Source organism: Cervus canadensis, chromosome 5, assembly GCF_019320065.1.
Source record: "Cervus canadensis isolate Bull #8, Minnesota chromosome 5, ASM1932006v1, whole genome shotgun sequence".
In the NCBI taxonomy this organism is placed as follows: Eukaryota; Metazoa; Chordata; class Mammalia; order Artiodactyla; family Cervidae; genus Cervus; species Cervus canadensis.
In genome coordinates, this window is record NC_057390.1 from 20509508 (window position 1) to 20527419 (window position 17912).

Genomic DNA, 17912 nt, shown 5'->3' on the forward strand with positions numbered 1-17912 from the left:
CCTGTTGGGGAACCAAGATCCTGTAGGCAGCACAGTCAAAAACATAAAATGAAACATAAAAAAAAAAATTAGGGACTTCCCTGATGTTCCAGTGGCTAAGACTCCTTGCTCCCATTGCAGGGGGCCCAGTTGGATCCCTGGTCAGGGAACTAGATCCCACTTGCCTCAGTTTAGTGTTCAAATGCCACAACTGAAAGATCCTGCATGCTGCATTTAGGTGCAGGGAAATAAATTTTTTTTTAACTTTTTAAAATGGATAGAATCTATTTCAAAGCTTATGGGAAATGGATGCATATGGTATAACTCTCAAATAGATAATTAAAGTAAGATTGTATATGAAAGAAATGCCTTGAAATTAAGAGATAAGAGGATTTCTCTACCAGATCACTAGTCTAACCACCTCATTTTTCAAATGAGACTAAACCTAGAATTGCAGCATGATGAGTGCAGTGGTTCCCAAATCCTACTACAAAGACAGTCAGTCAGTCCGAGCTTGAATGAAAATTTCTCCGGTCTCAGAAAAATATAAACTATTGCCAACCACTCTTGGGAAAAACCATCCTTTATTTATTATGTCTTTTTTTCTGTTAAAATATTCCTCCCATCATTTTTTAAAGTGAAAGGATGCTAAGAACTTTTTAAAAAAATCTCATGTGTTTTCTTGATAGAAAAAGTGTGTCCTCTCTGTCCCCCAATTTTTTCAGACCTATCTAGTTCTCCAAATTCAAGGATCCAGAATTTCTAGTAAAGAACAAATCATGACTTGACCCAATAAAAAATAGAGAAAAAATCAGACAGTAAGAAATCAAAGTAAAAGCAGAAAAAATGTCTGTCCTTGATAAAAATGCAAATTAAAACTGCATCCTATTTCTATCAGGAGTGCAGCGGAATTGCCACTTACACACACTAATGGGAATGTGAAATAATACATTTGAGGAGGTCAATTTGGCAATGTGTTTTAAAATTGTTAAGTTACATGTATATTTCGGACTAGTAATCTTACTTCCTGGAATTAATCATAGATGCGCATAAAGATTTATCTGGAAAAATGTTGGTAAGATACTATCTTTTCAAAAGTTGGAAATAATTTGAAAATCAAACATAAAGCATTGGTTAAATGTTGTTCAGTTGCTAAGTCTTGTCTGACTCTTTGTGACCCCAAGGACGCAAGGCTTCCCTGTCCTTCACCATCTTCCAGAGTGTGCTCAGATTCATGTTCATTGAGTTGGTAATGTTATCTAATCATCTCATCCTTTGTTGCCCACTTCTCCTTTTGCCTTAAGTTCTTTCCCAGCATCCGGATCTTTGCCAGTCAGTGTCGGCTCTTTACATCAGGTGGCCAGACTATTGGAGCTTTAGCTTCAGCATCAGTCTTTCCAGTGAATATTCAGGATTGATTTCCTTTAGGATTGACTGCTTTAATCTTGCAGTCCAGGGGACTCTCAGGGGTCTTCTCCAGTACTACAGTTTGAAAGCATCAATTCTTCAGCGCTCAGCCTTCTTTATGGTCCAACTGTCACATCCGTACATGACTGCTGGAAAAACCATAACTTTGACTAGATTCACCTTTGTCAGCAAAGTGATGTCTTTGCTTTTTTAATACACTGTCTAGGTTTATCATGGCTTTTCTTCCAAGGAGCAAGTGTTTTTTAATTTCATGGCCACCATCACTGTCTGCAGTGATTTTGGAGACCAAGAAAATAAAATCTGTCACTGCTTCCAGTTTTTCTCCATCTGTTTGTTATGAAGTTGATATGACCAGATTCCATGATCTTAGTTTCCTGAATGTTGAGTTTTAGGTCAGCTTTTTTACTCTCCTCTTTCATCTTCATCAAGAGATTCTTTAGTTTCTTTTCACCTGCTGACACTAGAGTGGTATCACCTGTATATCTGAGGTTGTTGATATTTCTCCTGGCAATCTTTCTGTTTTTTTTTTTTTTTTTAATTGGCAGTGCTAGGTGTTTGTTGCTGTGCAAGGACTTTCTCTAGTTGCCATGAGTGAGGTCTACTCTCTAGTTTCAGTGGGCAGTCTTCTCATTACAACAGCTTCTCTGTTCGACTTCAGTTTTTTTGTCATTAGTGGTTGGGGCATACACTTGGATTACTGTGATATTGATGGTTTGCCTTGGAAAAAGACAGAATGATCTCTGTTTAGGTACTGCATTTCAGACTCTTGTTGACTACAAGGGCTACTCCATTTCTTCTAAGGGATTCTTGCTCAAAGTAATAGATACAATGGTCATCTGTATTAAATTCTCCATTCCTGTCCATTTTAGTTCACCGATTCCTAAGATGTCAATGTTTCACTCTTACCATCTCCTGCTTGACCATGTCTAATATATCTTAATTCATAGACCTAATGTTCCAGGTTCCTGTGCAGTGTTGTTCTTGACAGCATTGTGCTTTACTTTCATTACCAGCCACATCCACAACTGAGCATTGTATCCACTTTAGCCCAGTTGCTTCATCCTTTCTGAAGCTATTAATAATTGCCCTCTGCTCTTCCCTAGTAGCATATGGGACACCTTCCAATCAGGGGGCTCATCTTTTGGTGTCATATCTTTCTGCCTTATCATACTGTTCATGAGGTTTTAGTGGCAAGAATACTGGAGTGGTTTGCCATTCCCTCCTCCAGTGGACCACATTTTATCAGAACTCTCTACTATGATGTGTCTGTCTTGGGTGGCCCTATATGGCATAGCTCATAACTTCATTGAGTTATGCCATCCAATTCGCCACAACAAGGCTGTGATCCATGAAGGGGTGATTAAATGTTATGGCACATAAATTGGTTACATATATTATGACCATTAAGAATCACATGGTAGAATTCTTCAATGTCAGAAAAATGTTAATGGTATGTAATTAAGTAAAAAAAGCAGATTTGAAAATGATATGCATACACAGAATAATTCTGGTTTTGTAAAAATAAACTATATTAATAAAGTAATTTAAGATTTCTTGTTTTATTTTTCTGTATTTTACACTTTCCTATACTTTTTCTTTTTAAATTGAGAGGCTTAGAGACAAAGGAGTTCCAAGTTTGAACTGAGAATCACTGTTTAGTAGTTGTGTTAATTGGAACATGTGGCTCTACTTGTCATTCTAGGTTCGAGATTTTGCAAAAGAAAACATGGGTTTTAATGATGCTGTCTGTGGGTGAGTGGTATCATGAAATGTGTTTCTGTGGTTTTGGTTATTTAAAAAATTTTTTCTGTTATGACCTGAATTGCTTCTAGTAAAAAATGGAATGTAATCTAAATATAAATAAATATAAATATTTTAAGTGGAAGTCATAATGGAGGAATTAAACAGGATAGTTAATCTAGGGAGAATCTTGTGTTAGTATGTAACCTCCCACACTGTTAACTGTGGTTGCCTCTGGGAAGTGAAATTTGGTTGAAGATAGAAAAGGGCCTTCATCATTTAACTGTACAGTGAGGTCTTCTGTATTGTTTGCAGGTTTTGTGTTTTTGTAAACAAATATAGTACTTTTGTAATAATGCTTCAACATTATCACGTGGCCTTCTCCCACAATCCCTACACAATTTACTCAACTTTATCTTCCTTCATAGCTCTTCTAACCTCTAACCTCTTCATTTACTCTGTGTGAGTTTATCACAGTGTGAGATCCACAAGGGCAGCGACTTTGTTTTACTCTCTGATGCATTCCTATTGTCTGGCATTGTGCCTGGCTTGTACAGCACTACATTCTCAATATTTGTAGAATTAATTCTACTAAGAAACTATTTCACATGGTTGTTGCTCAATTAATATTTACAAAGCATTTCCCTTGTGGCTCAGCTGGTAAGGAATCCTCCTGCAATGTGGGAGACCTGGGTTTGATCCCTGGGTTGGGGAGATCCCCTGGAGAAGGGAAAGGCTTACCCATTCCAGTATTCTGTCCTTGAGAATTCCATGGACTGTATATCCCGTGGGGTCACAACGAGTTGGACACAACTGAGAGACTTTCACATTGCTTTATCACATTGCATAGATAGATATTTAGGTTCCAAATCTGAACCTCTGATTCTCTCAGTCCATAGAGATTTCTTTTGTGCCACACTGCCTTCCTAGAAGTAACTTGTTTTGGCTTTTTCTCAACTCTTTGAGAGTTGTAGTGAAACATTTATTTTACATTATAAAAATCTGCCTGTGGAACCTGCAGATTACTACCATTTTCCTGTGGGGCACTGTTGGTATTTAAAGCAACCACAACAATAGAAACTCTACTATATTCTAGAATGGTTCTTTTTTTAAAATCATTTTTAAACTGAACTGTAGTTGATATACAATATTATATAGGGAAAAGGTGTACAATGTAGTGATTCACAGTTTTTAAAGTTAAGCTTCATTTATAATTATTGTAAAACTGTATTGTATATTTCCCATGTTGTACAGTACATCCTTGCAGTTTATTTTTTACCTTATAGTTTATACCTCTTGATCGCCTACTCCTATAAAGCCCCCCTGCCTTTTCCCCCCTCACTGGTAACCACTAGTTTGTTCTCAGTATCTATGAATCTGCTTCTTGTTTGTTATTTTCACTAGTTTGTTGTATTTTTTAGATTCCACATATAAGTGATAGCTTACAGTATTTGTCTTGCCATGTCTGACATGTCACTTAACATTATGCCCTCCAAGTCCATCCATGTTGCTGCAGATGCAAAATTTCATTCTTTTTTACGGCTAGTAGTATTCCAATGTGTATAAATATGTGCATATACATATGCATGCATGCTCAGTTGCTCATTTGTGCCCAACTTTTTGTGACCCCATGGAGTGTAGCCCACCAGGTTTCTCTGTCCATGGAATTTTCCAGGCAAGAATACTGAAGTGGATTGCCATTTCCTACTGCAAGGGATCTTTCCTACCCAGGGATCAAACCCAGGTCTTCCACATTGCAGGCATATTCTTTACCATCTGAGCCATCAAGGAAGCCTATATATACATACATATATATCATATCTTCTTTATCCATTCATCTGTTGATGGACACTTACGTTGCTTCTATATCTTAGCAATTGTAAATAATGCTGCTTTGAAAATTGGGATGCATGTATCTTTTTGAATTAGTACTTTTGGTTTTTTCTAGTGTATACCCAGGAGTGAAATTGCTGGATCATATGGTAGTTCTATTTTTAGTTTTTTTGGGAAAACTCCAGGCTGTTTTCCATAGTGGCTGCACTAATTTACATTTCCACCAGGGTTCCCGTTTCTTTTTTTTCTTAATATATATGTTTTATTGAATATACTTACAATGTTACAGGTGCACAGCAGGGTGGTTTGGTTGTACATATACACATATTATTTTTCAAATTATTTTCCATTATAGGTTATTACAAGATATTGACTATAGTTTCCTGTGCTATACACTATAAACTTTTGTTGCTTGTTGCATATCTATTTTTTTAATTAGAATTTATCATTCTATTCATACTAAGTCAAACAAGTGGATCAATATGTCATAAATTTTTTAGGCAAAAATTCATAAGTTTTCTAAAATATATGTATTATACATATTATTTATATATATATGTATACAAATATTTTTCTACTATGCTTGAGAAAGAACATCAAAGAAAAAAAGAGATGGAGAAACTGGAAAACTTAAACTAAATGAAATGGGAGCACTGAATATGAAATAAAAAAAGTGACGCTAGATAAAAGTAAAATATCATCATATAGTCCAGTTGTTTTTAAACATGGCTGCTCATTAGAAATATATCTGGAGCTTTGGAGGAAAAAAAAAGCAATATATGGGCATTTGTATTTTTCAAAAAATTCAAAGATAATTCTGATATGCATCTGGATTTTAAAAAATGATTACAGGTTTTTCTATTAAATGGTAGCTTTGGTGATATAGAATGATGTTTACCAGCTTTCACAATCCAAAAGGATGATTATAATTGCAAGCCATAATGGGGGCATGATTAACCTAACAATATAAAGTAACTATATACAGTTTGGGGGGGGGCGGTCAAGCAGAGTGATGTAGTAAGTGGAAGTGCATACATGCACATGTTTTCATTACCCAGCCAGTCTATGTCTTTTGGTTGGTGCATTTAATCCATTTACATTTAAGATAATTATTGATATGTATGATCCTATTACTATTTTAATTGGGTTTATTTTATGTAAGTCTTTTTCTTCTCTTGTGCTTCCTGTTTTCGCTTTTGTCGTAAAGCTGGTTGGATAGTGCTGAATTCTCTTAATTTTTGCTTGTCTGGAAAGCTTTTGATTGCTCCATCAAATCTGAATGGAGAATAGCCAGACAAAAAGCATAGAGCCAGACTCTACACAGCCAACTCTTGCTGGGTAGAGTATTCTTGGTTGTAGTTTCTTCCCTTTCATCACTTTAAATATATTGTACCATTCCCTTCTGGTTTGTAGAGTTTGTTGAGAAATCAGCTGATAACTTGATGGGAGTTCCCTTGTATGTTATTTGTTGTTTTTCCCTTGTTGCTTTTAATATTTTATATTTATCTTTAATTTTTGTCAGTGTGATTATTATGTGTTTCAGTGTGTTCCTCCTTGGATTTATCCTACCTGGGACTGTCTGTGCTTCTTGGACTTAGTTGACTATTTCCTTTGCCATGTGAGGGAAGTTTTCAGCTAGTATCTCTTCAGATATTTTCTCAGGTCCTTTCTCACTCTCTTCTTCCTTTGGGACTCCTATAATGCGAATGTTGGTGTGTTTAATGTTGTCCCAGAAGTCTCTTAGGCTGTCTTCATTTTTTTTGTTGTTCTTTTTCCTATGTTCTGTTCTGTGGCAGTGATTTCCACCATTCTTTTCTCCAGGTCATTTATCCATTCTTCTGCCTCAGTTATTATGCTATTGATTCCTCCTAGTGTAGTATTCATCTCTGTTTATTTAGTCTTTAGTTCTTCTAGGTCTTTTATAAGCATTTCTTGCATCTTCTCCGTTGTTTCCCCAAGATCCTGGATCATCTTCACTATCATTATTCTGAATTCTTTTTCTGGAGGGTTGCCTATCTCCACTTCATTTAGTTGTTTTTCTGGGGTTTTGTCTTGTCCCTTCACGTGGGGCATAACTTTCTGCTTTTTCATCTCGATTATCTCCCTGTAACCTGGTTTGGCATTGTAAGCTGCTTTGGCATTGTGGTTCTTCTTGCTTTTTCTGTCTGCCCTCTTATGGAGGAGGCTAAGAGACTTGAGTAAGCTTCCTGATGGTAGGGACTGATGGCAAAACTGGGTATTGCTGTGGTGGGCAGGGCCTTGCTCAGTTCAGTTCAGTCGCTCAGTCGTGTCCGACTCTTTGTGACCCCATGAACCACAGCACGCCAGGCTGCCTGTCCATCACCAACTCCCAGAGTCCACCCAAACCCATGTCCATTGAGTTGGTGATGCCATCCAACCATCTCATCCTCTGTCGTTCCCTTCTCCTCCTGCCCTCAATCTTTCCCAGCATCAGGGTCTTTTCAAGTGAGTCAGCTCTTCACATCACGTAGCCAAAGTATTGGAGTTTCAGCTTCAACATCAGTCCTTCCAATGAACACCCAGGACTGATCTCCTTTAGGATGGACTGGTTGGCTCTCCTTGCAGTCCAAGGGACTCTCAAGAGTCTTCTCCAACACCACAGTTCAAAAGCATCAATTCTTTGGTGCTCAGCTTTCTTTATAGTCCAGTTCTCACATCCATACATGGAAAAACAATAGCCTTGACTAGACGGACCTTTGTTGGCAAAGTAATGTCTCTGCTTTTTAATATGCTATCTAGGTTGGTCATAACTTTCTTTCCAAGGTGTAAGCATCTTTTAATTTCATGGGTGCAATCACCATCTGCAGTGATTTTGGAATCCAGAAAAATAAAGTCAGTCACTGTTTCCACTGTTTCCCCATCTATTTGCCATGAAGTGATGGGACCGGATGCCATGATCTTAGTTATCTGAATGTTGAGCTTTAAGCCAACTTTTCACTCTCCTCTTTCACTTTCAAGAGGCTCTTTAGTTCTTTATCACTTTCTGCCATAAGGGTGGTGTCATCTGCACATCTGAGGTTATTGCTATTTCTCCCGGCAATCTTGATTTCAGCTTGTGCTTCCTCCAGCCCAACGTTTCTCATGATGTACTCTGCATATAAGTTAAGTAAGCAGGGTGACCATATACAGCCTTGACGTACTCCTTTTCCTATTTGGAACCCGTCTGTTGTTCCATGTCCAGTTCTAACTGTTGCTTCCTGACCTGCATACAGATTTCTCAAGAGGCAGGTCAGGTGGTCTGGTATTCCCATTTCTTTCAGAATTTTCCAGTTTATTGTGAGCCACACAGTGAAAGACTTTGGCATAGTCAATAAAGCAGAAATAGATGTTTTTCTGGAACTCTCTTGCTTTTTCGATGATCCAGTGGATTTTGGCAGTTTGATCTCTGGTTCCTCTGCCTTTTCTAAAACCAGCTTGAACATAGCTTTAATCCAATTATCTGCTGATGGGTTAGGTTGCACTCCCTCCCTGTTAGTTGTTTGGCCTGCGGCTACCTAACCCTGGGGTCTAGGAGCTCTAGGGTTAGTGGCCACCTCCAAGAGGGCTTACGCTAAGGGTGACCTTCCTATACTGCTGCTACCAGTGCCCCCGTCCCTGTGATGAGCCCCTGCCTATTCATGCCTCCGCAGGAGACCCTCCAACACTATCAGGTAGTTTTGGTTCAGTCTCCTATAAGGTCACTGCTCCTTTCCTCTGGGTCTTGATGTGGGCAAGATTTTGTTTGTGGCTTCCAAGGCTGGAGTCTCTGTTTCCCCCAGTGCTATGGAAGTCCTATAATCAAATCCTGTTGGCCTTCAAGGTCAGATTCCTTGGGAATTCCCAGTCCCATTTTTGGATCCCTCAGCTGGGAAGCCTGACATGGGGTTCAGAACCTTCACAACAGTGGGAGAATTTCTTTGGTACTATTTTTCTCCAGTTTGTGGGTCACTCACCTGGTGGGTCTGAAATTTGATTTTATGGTGAATGTGTCCCTCCTATCATCTCACTGAGGCTTCTTCTTTGTCTTTGGACATGGGGTATCTTTTTTTGGTGGGTTCCAGCACCCTCCTGTCAATGGTTGTTCAAGAGCTAGTTGCGATTTTGGTGCTGTTGCAAGAGAAGATGAGTGCATGTCCTACTCCACCAACTTGAAGAGGGTTCCCTTTTCTTTACATCCTCGCCAGCATTTCTCATTTATGTACTTTTTGATGATAGCCATTCTGACAAATCAAATGTGGTTTTTATTTGCATTTCCCTGATGGCTAATGATGTTGAGCATCTTTTCATGTGTGTATGTTGGCCATCTGCATTTCCTCTCTGGAAAATTGTCTATTCATATCTTCTGTCCATTTTAAAAATTAGGTTGTTTGAGTTTGTTTTTTTTTTTGATGTTGAGTTGTATGAACTCTTATATGTGTGGGATATTAACCCCTTATCAGTCATGTCACTTGTAAATATTTTCTGCCATTCAGTAAGCTGCCTTTTAGTATTGTCAGTGATTTCCTATGCTGTGCAAAAGCTTTTACATTTAATTAGGTTCCATTTGTTTCTTTTTGCTTTTATTTCCTTTGCTCTTGGAGATAGCTCCAAAAAAATACTGCTACAATTTATGTCAAAGAGTGTTCTGCCTATGTTTTCTTCTAGGAGTTTTATGGTATCTGGTCTTATTTAGGTATTTAGGTCTTTAATCCATTTTCAGTTTATTTTTGTATATGATATAAGAATATTCTAATTTCATTCTTTTACATGTGGCTGTCCAGTTTTTCCAGCACCACTTATTGAAGAGACTGCCTTTTCTCCTTTGTATATTCTTCCTCCTTTGTCATAGATTAATTGACAGTAAGTGCATAGGTTTATTTCTGTGTTCTCTATTCTATTCTCCATTGATCTATGTATCTGTTTTTGAGACAGTGCCATACTGTTTTCTTTTTAAATTTTATTATTTGTTTATTTATTTATTTTTGGCTGTGCTCATTGCTGCACATGGACTTCCTCTAGTTGTGGCGAGCAGGGGCTGCTCTTTAGTTTGTGGTGCATGGGCTTTTCATTGCAGTGGGTTCTCTTGTTGCAGAGTGTGGGCTCTAGAGTGTGGGCTTGGAAGTTGTGGTGCATGGGCTTAGTTGTCCCACAGCAGGTGGAGTCTTCCTGGACCAGGGATCAAATGCATGTCCCCTGCATTGGCAGGCAGATTCCTAACCACTGGACCACAAGGGAGGTACAGTACCATACTGTTTTGATGACTGTATCTTTGTAGTATGGTCTGAACTCGGGGGTGTGATTCTTCCAGCTTTGTTCTTCTTAAGATTGTTTTGGCTATTTGGGATCTTTTGTGTCTCCATTCAGATTTTAAAATTGTTTGTTCTAAAAAATTTTTTTGTTCTATTTCTGTGAAAAATGCCATAAGTATTTTGATAGGGATAGTACTTGAATCTATAGATTTCCTTGGGTAATGTGGTCATTTTAGCAGTATTAATTCTTCCAATCTAAGAACACAGTATATCTTTCCATCAGTTTGTGTTGTCTTTCCTCAGAGTCTTACAGTTTTCTGAGTATAGAGATACAAATATACCCTTCTTAGGTAGATTTATTCCTAGGTATTTTATTCTTTTTAATACAGTGGTAAATGGGAATGTTTTTTAAATTTCTCTTTCTGATAGTTCATTGTTACCATTTAGAAATGCAGCAGATTTCTGTATATTAATTTTGTATCCTTCAGCTTTACTGAATTCATTGATGATCTTTGGTAATTTTCTGGTGGCATCTTTAAGATTTTCTATGTCTAGTATTATGTCATCTGCAAACAGTGACAGTTTTACTGCTTCCTTTCCAATTTGAATTCCTTTTATTTCTTTTTCTTCTCTGATTGCCATGGCTAGGATTTCCAAAACTATGTTGAATAAAAGTAGTGAGACTGGGCATCCTTGTCTTGTTCCTGATCTTAGAGTAAATGCTTTCAGCTTTTCACCATGGAGTATGATGTTAGCTGTAGATTTGTCATAATGGCCTTTATATGTTTATGCTATTGCCAGGTATCTAGTATTGGATTTGTTTCTCTGGAGAACTAATATAGTGTATTACACCATAAACAATTTTCCAAGTCATTAAATATTCTATAATCTTATAGTATTTGCATAGATTTCAATTGTATGGGTATCCTCTGTTGTAAGAAATTTAGATTATTTTCATTTTCATATTACAAATAATGCTGAAGTGTATACAACTTGTGTAGATACACATCCCTGACTATTTCTTTAGAATAATTCCACAAATGAAATTAGAGTCAGAGTATTAAAAAATATAAAAGTTTTAAAGCATGTTGCCAAATAACTCTCCAAAAGGGTTATAGCCATTTATACACCTCCCTAATTAACCTACAAGGGTATTTGATTCTCTACTTTCATTAATATTGGATGTTATATTTTTAACTTGCCAAATTTGGTTTTTTTATGGATTTTTTTTCATTTGTATTTTGTTGATTTAAAGTGAAATTGAACATTATGCTCACTGGCAATTTGTTTCTGTCCTTTGCTAATTTTTCTGTTGGAGTGTTTCTTCTATCTAATTGATTCATGGAAATTCTTGCTATATTAAGAACTTCAGTTATTTGTATTCACTGAAATTTTTCAGACTCTTATAGATTTTTTTTCAGAACCATACATTTTTAATTGATATATTCTTGACATAAAACATTGTGTAAGTTTATGGTTTACAACAAGTTGATCTGATGTATTTAGATATTGTAGTATGATTACCACTGTAGAGTTAGCTAACATGTCTATCATGTTACATAATTATCATTTCTATTTTGTGATGAGAACAATTAAGATCTAGTCTCTCAGACACTTAGAAGTTTATAATACAATATTGTTGACTATAATCACTATGCTGTGCACTAGATTTCCAAGATTTATTTATCTACTAGTTACAAGTTTATACTCAGACATTTCTCCAGTTTCCCTATCTCCCAGCCCCTGATAACCACCATTCTACTCTCTGTTGCTGCAAGTTTAGCTTTTTCTTTTTATAAAAAAGTTTCTAATGAAGTATATACAGTGTTGTGCTAATTTCTGTTATGTACCAAAGGAATTCAGTCCATAGGGTCACACAGAGTCGGACGCAAATGAAGCAATTTAGCATGCATGCACACAGCATATGTGTGTGTGTGTGTGTGTGTGTGTGTGTTTATATATATTTATGTATATATGGCTTGTAGCCCATCAGTCTCCTCTGTCCATGGGACTCTCTAGGCAAGAATACTGGAGTGGGTTGCTGTGCTCTCCTCCAGGGGGTCTTCCCAACCCAGGGATTGAACCCAAGTCTCTTATGTCTCCTACACTGGCAGGTAGGTTCTTTACCACTAGCGCCACTTGGGAAGCCTATACATGTGTATGTATATATATATATATATATATACATACATACATATATATACATATTTATATTAGTTTTTATTTTTTTTCCCACTATGGTTTATCTCAGGATATTGATTATAGTTCCCTGTGCTATACAGTAGGACTTGTTTCTCCATCCTATGTGTAATAGTTTGCCTCTGCAAACCCCAGACTCCCAGTCCATTCCCCCCAACTTCCCATCTTCTCCTTGGCAACCACAGTCTCTTCGCTATGTCTGTGAAGACTTTTACAGTTTTAACAGCAATTGATTATTTCATTCTGAATTTATCTTAGTAGATGTAAATCAAAAACTGTCATAGTCATATGATATTCATTTAGTTTAATGAGTAAGAGGCAGGCACTGTACTCTGTGATGAAGACAGACATGAAAGATGTGCTCAGAGCCGAGCCTTTTAGACAAATGTGTAATTAACTTAGCTTTCCAATGAATAGTGATAATAGTTGCTAATACTGAAGCATAACTAAACCTTAACGTTTAAAAACAAACAATTTAAGTAGAATAGCATCTTTGAGGCTGTCATCTCCCTTTATTTATTTTTTTAATATTTAACATATTTTCCCTCTGTTTTCTCTTCCCACTATATAAAAATCTGTATCCCTTCTGCTTTTCTTTTTCTTTTCCTTTGATTATTCTCTGTTTCATTTTCCCCTCCTGTCATTTAACATATAAAAATACAAAATTAAAGTACATTTTAATCTATGTTTATAATTGTTGTAAAACGTTGTGAAAATTACTATTGAAGCATTTTGCTTGCAGTTTCTTTTTTTTTGGCAGTTTCTATTTTTAAGAATAGATTAATTGGACCTATTGTATTATTATGAATATATTAAGTAGCTAGTTGTTTGGAATTGGTTTTCCATTGTGCTCACATCCACCCAACCTTCCTACCAAGATATTATAGTAATGTTTTGATAAAAACTGTTGCATTTGAGCTTTTTTCTTAATTGCAACAATGCAAGGAAATCTTTCTAATTTACACAGCACTTTCCGTTCCAAAGTCTTGTATAACTAACCATAATATTTTATCAAGACGTAGTTTTCTGTGAAAATATATGCAAGTACAGCAGTGGTACTAAGAATAACAGGTGTTGGATTTTTAGTTCTCATAATCTGTATTCTTTGGTGTGGACAATTTACCCTTTCCTCTAGTCTTAACTCGAAACATATGTAAATACATTTCTCTTTCCAGCCAGATTCTTGCCCCCAAGGTCTTCCTACAGAGAATTCATTATCTGTGTTCAGCGGTCATTGTACATTTCTATAACACAAATACACAAAAGAATGATCTTATGAAAATGATAGATTGGAGGGATGGTTCACAAAGGACCTCTTTGGTTTACAAAGGATTTGCTTCACAGTTTTCTAAAAGAGCATGTTTTCTTTAGTATGTTCCAAATGATTTTAACTTTTCAGAAATTCATCTTCTAGGTAAATAAAATTATCTTTTTTTCTCCCCTTTGTCTGACATAGATGAGAATATCTTGATACTGAACCTCACAGCTCTAAGTCTGCCTCCATTATAACAGCAAGATTTCAGGCCGTGGAAGAAGTGACCCCAGTTAGGAGATCAGGAGCTACCCTCACTAAGGCCACATCTCTCTACTTCAGATACTTCACATCTCTAAAGTAGGGAAACAAATATGTCGCTTACTCTGAATAAAAGAGACGATATGGAGCATGAGTTTACATCATTTAGTAAGGGAGAAGATAAGGAGGACAAGTTTGAAGATGCCTATGAAATTATCCCTGCAGCAGCAACAATGGATCTAGTATCTTCCTTGGAAGAATGCACAACGGGATTGTATTTATTTCTAAATAACAGATTCTCTGATGCCATACATCTCCTTTATCCATGGTCAAAAAACAGCATATACCATGCTCTAATCTATAGCATCCTTATGGTTGTCAAGGCCTTCTTAACTTTTGATCCACAGGATATAGAGATTGGGATGACTGCCACAAAGGATGCTTTGAGAGTCTGTAACAATTTCCGAAGAAAATCTAGGGTGTTAAGTTTTTCTCGTCTAGTTAGCAAGCAGGGAATAAAGGCTATTAAAGAAGAGGAATTGCATGCAGAAGTCTGCTATGCTGAATGTTTGATGTTGAAATCCACTGTAACATTTATACAGGATGACAGTATGTTTAGTTTTCTTAAAAGTGGGATCAACATTGGGTTAAGTTACCAAATATACAAAGACTGTCAACAAGTATTAACACAGATACCTGATTACCAAAGCAAAACCTACAGACACCTGGTTGGAGGCATAAAATTTGGACTTGGAGTACTCAACTTGTTATTAGCACTTGTGCCACCAAGGACACTTAAAATCCTCAATGTTGTTGGATATTCTGGTGATAGAGAGGTAGGCTTGACTTTGCTTCATGAGAGTGCATCTGAATCCCATATAAATAATATCTTTAGTGTTTTGGTTCTACTGTTTAATTACAATTATCTCTCCATAGCTTTTGGTGTTGAGAAGAACCATAGTTCTGCTGTGGAGAATCTCTTCCTAATCTACCTTCAGAAATTTCCAAACTGTGTCATACTTAAATTTTTCCATGCACGTTTTAGTATGCTGAAAGGATATTTTAAACATGCCCAGTTAACATTAGAGGAGTGCATTTTAATTCAGAACGAATGGAAGCAGGTTCAACACCTCTGTTACTGGGAACTCATGTGGTGCCACATTTTTCTGCTGGAATGGAAGCAGGCTTACCACTATGCCCATGTGCTGTTTCAAAACAGCAGGTGGTCCAAATCAATATATTCTTTCGCTAAAGCTTCCCTACTGGCTGTGCTTCCTCCTGATTTTGCGAAATCAGTAAGTGAGGACATGAGCTCCCTCTTCCTAAGCGTGGATAGCCTGAGAATCAGAATTTTGGGAACTTCTGTGCCGATAGAAAAATTTGTTGCTGAGAAGGGTCAGCGCTATGCGACAACTGCAGGCTGGTTTACAGCACAGCCCATTCTGGAATTCATGTATGCCTGGAGTGGCTTCCGAGTCGTAAGCCAAAAACTAGAGCTTATTTCAACCTGGCTGTCAATCATTGACAAAGGGGAAGAACTTTTACAAGAAACTCCAAACAAAGAGTATGTCATAGATGACATAAGTTTATTAAATTTACTGAAAGGTCTGTGTCTGAAATACTTAGGAAAATATTCAATGGCTGAGTACTACTTTAGTCATGTCATTCAAATGGAGAAATTGTTAAAATATGACCACTATTTGGTGCCATATTCTTACTATGAACTGGGAATTCTGTACTATCTAAAAGGAGATTATGCCAGTGCAACAAAAACCCTAGAAAACATAAAAAATTACAAAGACTATTCCATGGAAGCCAGATTACAGTTTAGGGCTCACATAGCCCTTGAACAAATAGCTAAAGAAAAAGTGATTTAAACACAAGTGTGGTTCTGTTTTTTTCATGAGTGAAGTGTCTACTATCATCTTGATAATTAACAGGTAGAAAAATAATTTCTTTATGGAAGAAATCCAAGAAGAGGCAACTGCTAAGAGTCTGACTAGTAACAAGGAAGAAAGGAATTGGCCATTACTTTTTCCTCTTCCCTCCACCATACCTATAAAATGGAATGTTTTAGACTGGCAAATGGAGTGATGCATATTCTTGAAAAAGAGAAGGTAAATGATGTACATTTTATTTTTATTTTTTTATTTATTTTTTTAAATTTTAATTGGAGGCTAATTACTTTACCATATTGTAGTGGTTTTTGCCATACATTGACATGAATCAGCCATGGGTGTACATGTGTCTCCCATCCTGAACCCCCCTCCCACCTCCTTCCCCATCCCATCCCTCAGGGTCATCTCAGTGCACCAGCCCTGAGTGTCCTGTCTCATGCATTGAACCTGGACTGGCGATCTGTTTCACATATGGTAATACACATGTTTCAATGCTATTCTCTCAAATCATCCCACCCTCACCTTCTCCCACAGAGTCCAAAAGTCTGTTCTTTACATCTGTGTCTCTTTTGCTGTCTCGCATATAGGGTCATCATTACCATCCTTCTAATTCCATATATATGCATTAATATACTGTATTGGTGTTTTTCTTTCTTACTTACTTCACTCTGTATAATAGGCTTCAGTTTCATCCACCTCATTAGAACTGATGCAAATGTGATCTTTTTAATAGCCGAGTAATATTCCATTGTGTATATGTACCACAGCTTTCTTATCCATTTGTTTACCAAAGGACATCTAGGTTGCTTTCATGGTCTAGCTATTGTAAACAGTGCTGTGATGAATATTGGGGTATATGTGTCTCTTTCAATTCTGGTTTCCTCTCTGTGTATGCCCAGCGGTGGGATTGCTGAGTCACATGGCAGTTCTATTTCCAGTTTTTTAAGGAATCTCCACACTGTTATCCATAGTGGCTGTATTAGTTTGCATTCCCGCTGACAGTGTAAGAGGATCCCCTTTTCTCCACACCCTCTCCAGCATTTATTGTTTGTAGACTTTTTGATAGCAGCCATTCTGACCGGCATGAGATGTTACCTCATTGTGGTTTTGATTTGCATTTCTCTGATAATGAGTGATGTTGAGCATCTTTTCATGTGTTTGTTAGCCATCTGTATGTCTTCTTTGGAGAAATGTCTGTTTAGTCCTTTGGCCCATTTTTTGATTGGGCTGTTTATTTTTCTGGAATTGGCTGCAGGAGGTGCTTGTATATTTTTGAGATTAATTCTTTGTCAGTTGCTTTGTTTGCTATTATTTTCTCCCATTGTGCAGGCTGTCTTTTCACCTTGCTTATAGTTTCCTTCGTTGTGCAAAAGCTTTTAAGTTTAATTAGCTCCCATTTGTTTATTTTTGCTTTTATTTCTGTTACTCAGGGAATCCTGCTATGATTTATGTCAGAAAGTGTTTTGCTGATGTTTTCCTCTAGGAGTTTTAGAGTTTCTGGTCTTACATTTAGATCTTTAATCCATTTTGAGTTTATTTTTGTGTATGGTGTTAGAAAGTGTTCTAGTTTCATTCTTTTACAAGTGGTTGACCAGTTTTCCCAGCACCGCTTATTAAAGAGATTGTCTTTTCTCCATTGTATATTCTTGCCTTCTTTGTAAAGATAAGGTGTCCATAGGTGCGTGGATTTATCTCTGGGCCTTCTATTTCGTTCCATTGATCTATGTTTCTGTCTTTGTGCCAGTACCATACTGTCTTGATGACTTTGCTTTGTAGCACAGCCTGAAGTCAGGCAGGTTGATTCCTCCAGTTCCATTCTTCTTTCTCAAGATTTCTTTGGCTATTCGAGGTTTTTGGTAATTCCATACAAATTGTGCACTTATTTGTTCTAATTCTCTGAAAAATACTGTTGGTAGCTTGATAGGGATTGCATTGAATCTAGAGATTGCTTTGGGTAGTATACTCATTTTCACTATATTGATTCTTCCAATCCATGAACATGGTATATTTCTCGATCTATTTGTGTCATCTTTGATTTCTTTCATCAGTGTTTTATAGTTTTCTATATATAGGTCTTTTGTTTCTTTAGTAGAT

General features: G+C 36.9%; 1 protein-coding gene across 9 annotated transcripts in view; it reads left to right on the forward strand.

The window, feature by feature from the left end:
* The window catches only part of GEMIN6 (gem nuclear organelle associated protein 6), a 39909-nt gene that overhangs the window by 3503 nt on the left and 18494 nt on the right, over nt 1–17912 (forward strand). For 5 of the 9 annotated variants that reach the window (XR_006269396.1, XR_006269395.1, XR_006269400.1 and 2 more), the window contains exon 3: nt 13864–16037. The exons of 3 other annotated variants lie outside the window; for them this stretch is intronic. The gene's annotated coding sequence lies outside the window, so the exon portion shown is untranslated. Of the gene's footprint in view, nt 1–3109; nt 3160–13863; nt 16038–17912 lie in introns of all 9 variants that reach the window. One more of the 9 variants, XR_006269397.1, reaches the window with a different exon arrangement.